Source organism: Aythya marila (genome assembly GCF_965140915.1).
Source record: "Aythya marila genome assembly, chromosome: 9".
Classification (NCBI taxonomy): domain Eukaryota; kingdom Metazoa; phylum Chordata; class Aves; order Anseriformes; family Anatidae; genus Aythya; species Aythya marila.
The window spans coordinates 7,556,698-7,565,254 of NC_139050.1; positions in this window are offsets into that span (position 1 = coordinate 7,556,698).

Here is an 8,557-nt window from a genome sequence, read left to right on the forward strand (position 1 = left end):
ATTGTATTTGCAAAGTCAAAGTTAGATGTACTCTGAAACAATTCAAATATTAGTCAAAGACAGATCACGGTAGAGTAAACTAACTGTCAGGAAGACAAGTCACATCTCAACTCTGACATAGCAATCGTGTTCAGTTTGGCAAGGCTCACTCTACAAACAAGCAATGCAAATTAACCCTTCCTATGTTGCTACCTTGTATATAGTCAAGTGGCGGGCAGGGGGAATAAATGTCTGGATATAATGACATGTCAAATGAAAAGAAGATTCTACCCTCTATAAGCACAAAGACTGTAGTTTCTCTCTCCTTGAGTCCCATCTTTTCCATACAGAATCCCAGCTGCCTAGTTTCTTACAACTTTATTCTAAGTAATTTGCCATGATGAAGCTATTAAGCCCTCAGGCCACTTTCCACATTGCTGTGCTGCCAGTGAGAAGAACAGACTTTGCTCAAATTGCCTCCAAAGCACAGGTAGAGAATGAAACTTTTTTGACACAGCCTGTGACACCCTCACTGCCGTACCAAAAGCAGGTACCTCAAGTCCACTCTAGATCTGGTTGCTCTGCTAATTGTGATGCTTGTTCCTGGCTCTCACCTACAGCTATGATTCCATTAGGCTGGTCTCCTCAGCTGATGTGACTGCCCATTTTCTCTAGCTGTCTGATCTGGAACTTCAGTCTCTTCTCTATAATCAGACAAACATCAAAACCACTGCAGTGGATAAGAGCTTTCAGTGGATCTAGAGCTGAATAACACCAGTTCATATACCATCAGCATCCTACCATTATTTGCTAAGTGCCAACAGTAATGTAGAAAAGAACATTCAAAAGACGTTTAGATGTAGAGCTTAGGGATATGGTTTAGTGGAGGGCTGTTAGCGTTAGGTTGGAGGTTGGACTCGATGACCTTGAGGTCTCTTCCAACCTAGAAAATTCTGTGATTCTGTGACTCTGTGATCACGTGCAGGTACCACACTGGCAAATGTTCATTTTCTGTACTTTATTCTGCACCTCTGGTCTAGGACAGCTGTCCCACAAGGGCTCTCTTGGAACCCCATGACAGGGCCCAGCGCATTCCCCAAGGGTCGGGAGTAGGCAGCTCCTGCTGCCAGCTGCATACTGGTGAGGAGCCACTGGTTCCAGGACTGCTCACATGGCGATACACAGCTGCAACAGCAACTCCTAGAAGCAGTGGCTTTGGAATAACCTCCCAGCCAATGAGGTGGACAGCCACACAAGGTTTCCAGTAGAAATATGTCAGCAAAATGGAAAAAAATATTTCTAACCTGGTGTGTTTTCAAGAAATAGATAAGTTTTTAAAAATTGGTACTTTACAGTAACCTCATACTTACCTGGAAGATAACCAGGTGTGGCTTTTCATCCCTTCAACTACATTTCCCAGTAGAGAAGAGCAGCTGGGCAGATGGCTTCCTTTTTGATGCTATGCAAAAACTTTCAGACTTTATACCTCTCACAAAGGTAGTACACCACCTCTTGTACACCCTGACATTAAGCATGGTTCACACTTTTGGTTTGGGAGCCAATTTTTCATATCCACATATTATTTATTTATTTTTTTTTGACTTTTGATGTGTAAACCCATTCTTCCCCTCCTCCTTCCTAGTGGATATGTGACTTGGGATGTGGCTGGTTGGAGCTTGCAGGCAATTGCAGAAGCCATCATTTGGTGCTAGTTTTCTAAGAGCATGTAACATTGTATAATTGCCATTTTTGTATATCATGTCTGAAATCCAGCTCGGAGCAATTGGATGATAATTGGCTCCCACTCTATGAATATTTTTTTTCAACTTTGGAAGTCAATATTAATGTCTCCCCCCGAGTAATATCCATTTCACTTCTTTGAATACATTATGGCTTCATTTTCATTTTTAAATCACTCTTTGTCAGTTCTTGCCTATCAGGCCTTCAAGTATTCAGAGATATGAATCAGTTTCTTTCATCATTTACACAGTGCTTGTTCTAGAAGCCATTACTGTTATAGTTTAGAAGTCTACTTTATAAGTATTTTTTTCAGTCTTAGCAAAAGAACTTCCTTATGGCTTCCAAGAAGTCTAAGATCACTAATGTGAAAAAAGTAAGGAAAGAAGTACAAAGAGGCAGAACAGTATATAGCATGCTGTACAAATATAAAATGAACAAAAATAAGGAATAAATAATAATAAAATAAATAAATAAACAAAAATAAGCCTTATTATAAGAGCTTGTTAAGTAGAACATTAATTGTCTTACAGTATTGCAGTTACAAAAATATCCTCCCCTTCCTAAAATCCATTTTAAAAAGCCAAGTATCACAGAATAGAACCAAATGCCACATTATTTCCACAAAACCTAAAGAGCTTTGTACCTACGTCAAATCCTTGTGCAAAATGTAGCTAATATCAAACCTGTATAGTTAGGAGAGAAAGTCTAATGTGCTTTTTCTCAACAATTTATTTTTTTCATGTTCCATCCTCTCCATTACAATGGTTTTACTGGCTGAAAGAAACTTTGGGATGCTAACTCTGTCATTCATTTAAAAAAAAAAATAAAAATAAAAATATGATTAGCTGTATCACTTGCACTGAAAAACAAAACAAAACAAAACAAAACAAAAACAAAACAAACAAACAAAAAACTTGTAATATTCCTTTTCTATTACCACATGCCTGAAATGAGAGATGGGAAAGTGACTACCCTTCATACTATCCTTCTTTTCAGTGCTCCAAAACAATCGGTATTGTCAATATATTGATGTAATGTTTATCAACAGCAAAGCAGAACTTAAAGGACCCTTTAAGCAAAATAGCTAACAACAAAGATCCGTAGACTCTTTTCCAAATCTTACTATATTATCATCTTAGCACAGATGGGCACTCACTTGTGAAACCACTTGTCCTTAGGACTAAATAAATAATAGTCTCATTTTATATATATTAACCATACACAACAAATGATTACCAAAATGTCTCATTTCAAATTATGCTGAAATATGCTGAGGGGCAGGTCAACAGCTCTTGAAACACTGACTGGTGGCACTTGTGACACTCTGGAGTGCTTTTCCCTCACATCAAGACAAAGTTTACTGTGTGAATACCAACAAGCTCAGTTATATGATCTAAATGCCACCTTATCAAAACCCATGAGCAAATTAGTGAATGTTTTCAAAAATAATTTTTTTCAAAAATCTTTAAGCCTCTGCTGTTGGAAGTTCTGTTGAAGCAGTTGGAAGAAAGTGAGGGGAATGGGGGAGGAGGGAGGATGAAGGGCTCTCCATTTGTATCCTCCTCTCAATGGACAACTAGGTGAAGATTTTTAGGTCCTTTTTTTTTTTTTTTTTTTTTTTTTTTTTTAATGATCTTTTTTTAACCAGTTCATTAACAATGAATTTGTTCTTTCAGGTTTCTACAACGTCTATGACAATTTCTTTCACTCTAAAATTACAATTAGCCAGGAAGGGGGAACAGCTTTTCAGTTACACTAAAACTTTCAGATTTCAAATTCTTCCTTTACACACAAAGAAAAAAGCAATGCCTTGCAGAGCTTCCAGGGAGGTAGCAGATCTCTGGCCCACTGCTGAAGACACTCATTAAGACTGTTCCAATAAACACTCATTACCAGTATCAAGTTGGGCAGGTAACCCAGGATTCAGTGTTTGCTGAATTTCAGATGTCCAAATGGCTTCAGGTTCTCCCAAATGTAGATTAGACTGCCCACTATTAATATACTAAGATTTAACTAAAAACAAGAACAAAAACAAACAAACAAACAAACAGAAAATAAACATTTTCACAAATGCCTTTGTTTGTTTCTAGCAATTTAAAGAAATTGATTTAAGGCAAATTGAGGAGCTGCTCCACTAAGCTAAGGTTGGTGCTTGGTGGGAGGGTTCTTCAGAAAAGCAATTGTTTCATTTCACTTCTGCATTTTAACTTTTCTATTTGCATAGATGTTGCACTGTGAACACAAGGCATTAGGCACATGAAATTGAAGGAATCCTATGATATGCAGACATGAGGTTTGGTATTTCCACTGAGTTGTCAGATGCATGCTGCAGAATTGTTCTGGGACCTGTAAAAATGATTCTGCATATCTCCTGAGCAAACTGATAACACTGTGCAGTATCTAGGGGAATGAAAACTTTCTAAATGGAAAAGTAGATCAAAGATCAAAGAAATGGCAGAGGAAACAGAGAGCAAAAAAAGATGATTAAAATGCACAGTAGCAGATTGAGAGCTGAGAGACTGTGAGAGAAAAGTAGAAGCATTGATCTTTTATATAGCAAATTAGTACAAAAATGATGGAGAAGCTACATATCACAGAATCAGAGAATAACCTGCATTGGAAGGGACTCACAAGGATCATCAAGTCTAACTCCTGTATCCACATATAACATGTAGCATGAGTAATACTATTTGATTGATATTAATAAAGACACATCCACATCTGAAATACCCACCAACATTTTTGTTAATTAGTACTACTCATAGTATTTTGCCCACAAATATCGTAGGTGTCTTGCAAGCGACATAAAGATCTGTGAACTCTACTCAATAACTCTACAAAGCCGAGATGATAGACATTTGGACTTGAAATGTCAAAGTATCTTACTGATAAGACTTTCCTGTTTCTGTAAAATCATGAGCAGTCTGGTAAGCAAAATTATTCCATTGAAACATTTTGATTAGTTTACTTCTTCTAAAGCTTTCTGACAGATGTGGATTTTAGAGAGGGATTTGATGGAGAGTACAGTATCTGGCAAATAGATACTGCACCTAATGAGCTTGGAATATAACATACAAGAGTTTGCCATAGGACATAAGCTCCTGAATCACACTGCAAAATTCAGAAGCAGTGAAAAGAAACTTGGTGTTATTTTTTAATATGTCCCTACTTTTAAAAAACTGCCTTCAAAGTCTCAAAATCAACAACGGCTTATGCACAATTCAGGTATGTAACTTCTAAAATTATGGTATCAACAAGGTGTTATGTGACCTTAACACCCCTGCACAGAGTTGTGGCTTTGTGCCAGCTTCCCATAAATACCTCCACTGCTCCTTCTGGTCAGCTGAAGGCTTCTCTGTCTAGAGACTGAATCACGCTTGGAATCCATTTTTGCAAAAGTAGAAGCTACAAATATAGGCAAATACTGCAAATTCTTTTCCCAAACACTTGAAAGTGTTGAAAGTGTTGCCAGTATTTATTTGTTTTTAATGAAGAATTGAAAACTAGGTGATTTGACAGATTCCCTTCTCTAACTTCTATAGATTACTTTTTTTTTTTTTTTTTTTTCTACTTTTCCTCCTCCCTATAGACTCACCAAGATATAACAGGAATCCAGAAAAACTGGCACTAGGTTTATCTTTGAAACCTCAGTGGTGTGTGAATTTGAAATTGTACAGTTATTTTTTCAAGAGCTGACTATACGGTGATACAGTTGTAAACGTGGGTGTGAAGACCAGGCCTGCTCTCTCTACCAACAAATGGGAGGATTTTGAATATTCAGAATCACAGAATGGTTGAGGTGGAAAGGGGCCTATGGAGGTCATCCAGTCTGAGGGGCTATTGAGCTCCCTGCTGAAGCAGGGACACCTCCAGCAGGTTGCCCTGGACCACATCCAGGCAGCTTTTGAAAAGCTCCAAGCAGGGAGGCTCCACAGCCCCTCTGGGCAACCTGTGCCAATGCACTGCCACCTGCACAATACAGGAGTGCTTCCTGATGTTTAGTCAGCCCCTCTTGTGTTCCAGCCTGTGCCCATTGCCTCTTGTCCTGGCACCACTGAGCAGAGCCTGGCTCCATTCTCCTTGTACCCTCCCTTCAGGTATTTATAGACATTGATGAGACCCCCCCGAGCCTCCTCTGCTCCAGGCTGAGCAGTCCCAGCTCTCTCAGCCTCTCCTCACGGTAGAGGAGCTCCAGGACCCTGATGATCATGGTGGCCCTCTGCTGGACTCTTTCCAGTATATCCAGGTCTTCTTTGTACTGGGGAGCCCAGAACTGGACATGGTACTCCAGATAAAGCATCACCAATGCTGAGTAGAGGGGAAGGATCATGATAATTTGCCATTGGCCTTCTTAGCAGCAAGGGCACGTTGCTGACTCCTGTTCAACTTGGTGTCCACCAGGAGTCCGAGATCCTTTTCTGTAGAGCTGTTTTCCAGCTGGGTGGCCCCCAGCATGTCCTGGTACTTGGGGTTGTTCCTTCCCCGGTGCAGGACTTTGCACTTCTTGTTGAACTTCATGAGACTTGTGTCAGCACACCACTTCAGCATGTTTAGATCCCTCTGGGTGGCAGCATGGTCCTCTGGTGAATCTGTCACTCCCCTGAGGTTTGCATCGTCTGTGAATTTGCTGAGGGTACGCTCTACCCCATCACCCATTAATGCTGTCAAACAGGACCGGACCCAGTACTGATCCCTGTGTTACTCCGCTTGTTAATAGCCTCCAACCAGAATTTGTACAAGTGAAATACCCTTAAAAAATCCTTTTCTTCTCTTTTCTTTTTAAAACATACCCTTCTTAAATTTTCTTAGAGGCAGACATATGATATATATATATATATGTATTCATAATAAACAGTTTAAAACCACTTCCCCTTTCTCAGATCCATAGGCCTCAGGGTGCTCTTGGCAAAATGATGTCTTTCAGCTGTCACTTGGTAGCTGAATGTGAGCTTGGCAACTGGGAACCTAACTGCTCTGTTACCTGCTGCTGTTGCAATGAGAACAGTTGTCAGAGTGCAAAAACTAAGTGATTTAAAGTAATAATTGTTTCCAAACTGTCATTTACTCCATTTTCAGCAGACTGATGCCTGTTGCCAAGGAAACAGTCACAGAGAAGAGTAGCAGAGAAGTCGGATTCCCCATTTGTTCGTACAGCTCTGTACAAGAGACAGACTGTGACAGTGCAGCCTCCGATGGTCCCTGTTCCTTCCCAGCTGGTTCCCTGTGTGAATCCATTCTCTTCCCAAAACAGTCACCCAAGCAATATAAGACAATTTTACCCAGAGGTCCTTCAGTCCTTGAAGAGAGGACTCTTCAAGTTATAACAGTTTCTATCACATAAAACAAAAAATAATAAGTATCCTCTCAATTTATTGCATCTTTAGTAAGAATCAGCAATATGTTTATTTACAGAGTCATTAAATTGAGCTAAAATGCCTGCTTCCTATCTTCAGGTTGGACTTCCAGTCCCATTTTGCATTAATGAATTTTAGGGTATACTTAGGCAATCTAATATCTTCAGCACAACAATTTTCAGGTGAGAGCAACTTAAAAATTACTGTGTAATGCAGGAAACTGGATAAATATGCAGAAAAAACGTCTGATATAAACAGCCACGAGAAAACATCATGGGACTGTGTGGGAAGACAATGTGTGTACTAGCAACTGAAAAAGAGTTCATCAGTGTTTAAGTCAGAGGGAGGAGGGAATGCTGCATTTAGACTCCTTCCCATATGTTCAGACTGCACGGGATGCTGTAGAAACAAGTGTACAGAATAGAAACCTGGGTGAAGTCTTCAGCTGTGACATTTACCTGTACAACCAACATTTCCCGCCCACATCCTGTATGCCAGCCCATCCACTCACCGGGGCCATTCGCTGGATGGCTGCAGGCTCCCTGTGAAAACAGCTGCATAGCCACCACCTCCACACAAGGCTGGAGGAGTATTTGCCTCCACCAGGGATTCCCCCTGCACAGCTTACTCTGACTCTCTTGGGAACTCTGCATGTAATCAGCTGCTGCATTTTATTATGCCCATTTTGTATCATTAAGAACTGAACAAGTTGGCAACTGCGTTGAGCAAACAGAACCAAGTAGTTTACAGGCTAGCAAAAAGGATGAGAGCTGTCACAGTCACCAGGGAATGAAACAGATGCAGTTAGCCAGAGCACAAATTAATAGGCTGGAGTCAGACCCTGACCTGAAATTCAGATACCAGCCCTGGAACTGTTTCTGCTAAGCACAACCACTTTAATATCAAAGGCTTTAATATAATTAAATATTCATTAAGTAAATCTTAAATATTTTAAATTCTATGTGACAGTAATTATTCTGTTCTTTTGATCACGACCTTTTATTTTTTTTTCCACTGTATTTCCATAAAGCCTCCAGAGCTTTGTACCTACGCTTTTGGTGCTCAGTGACTACTGTGTTGATTTAGATCAGTGACACCAGAGGCAGAACCCACAAGGCTCATGGGAGATGATTGTTTTCCTTATGGCTACTTGTTGGTGAACTAACACTGAGAATTGATTGGATTGAAAATATCCTACAGGCAATTAAAAATACATTACAATGTCCGATAGACCTAAAATTATACGTGGTACACCAGTCGACACTTGAATAACAGATTGTCCATACATCAACAGCATGCTTTCATTCAGCACTTGTTATAAGGGCAAGCAAGTACTGAAACACAGAGCCCCTGCAGTGCAATACCACACATGCCTCAGCCCTTACTCAGTACTCATTAAATATGTCAATTAGAATACAGTAAACAATTCAAAAACAACAAGTTATTATCCATTGGTTTCAACACATGACTGACTGCTTGCTGTA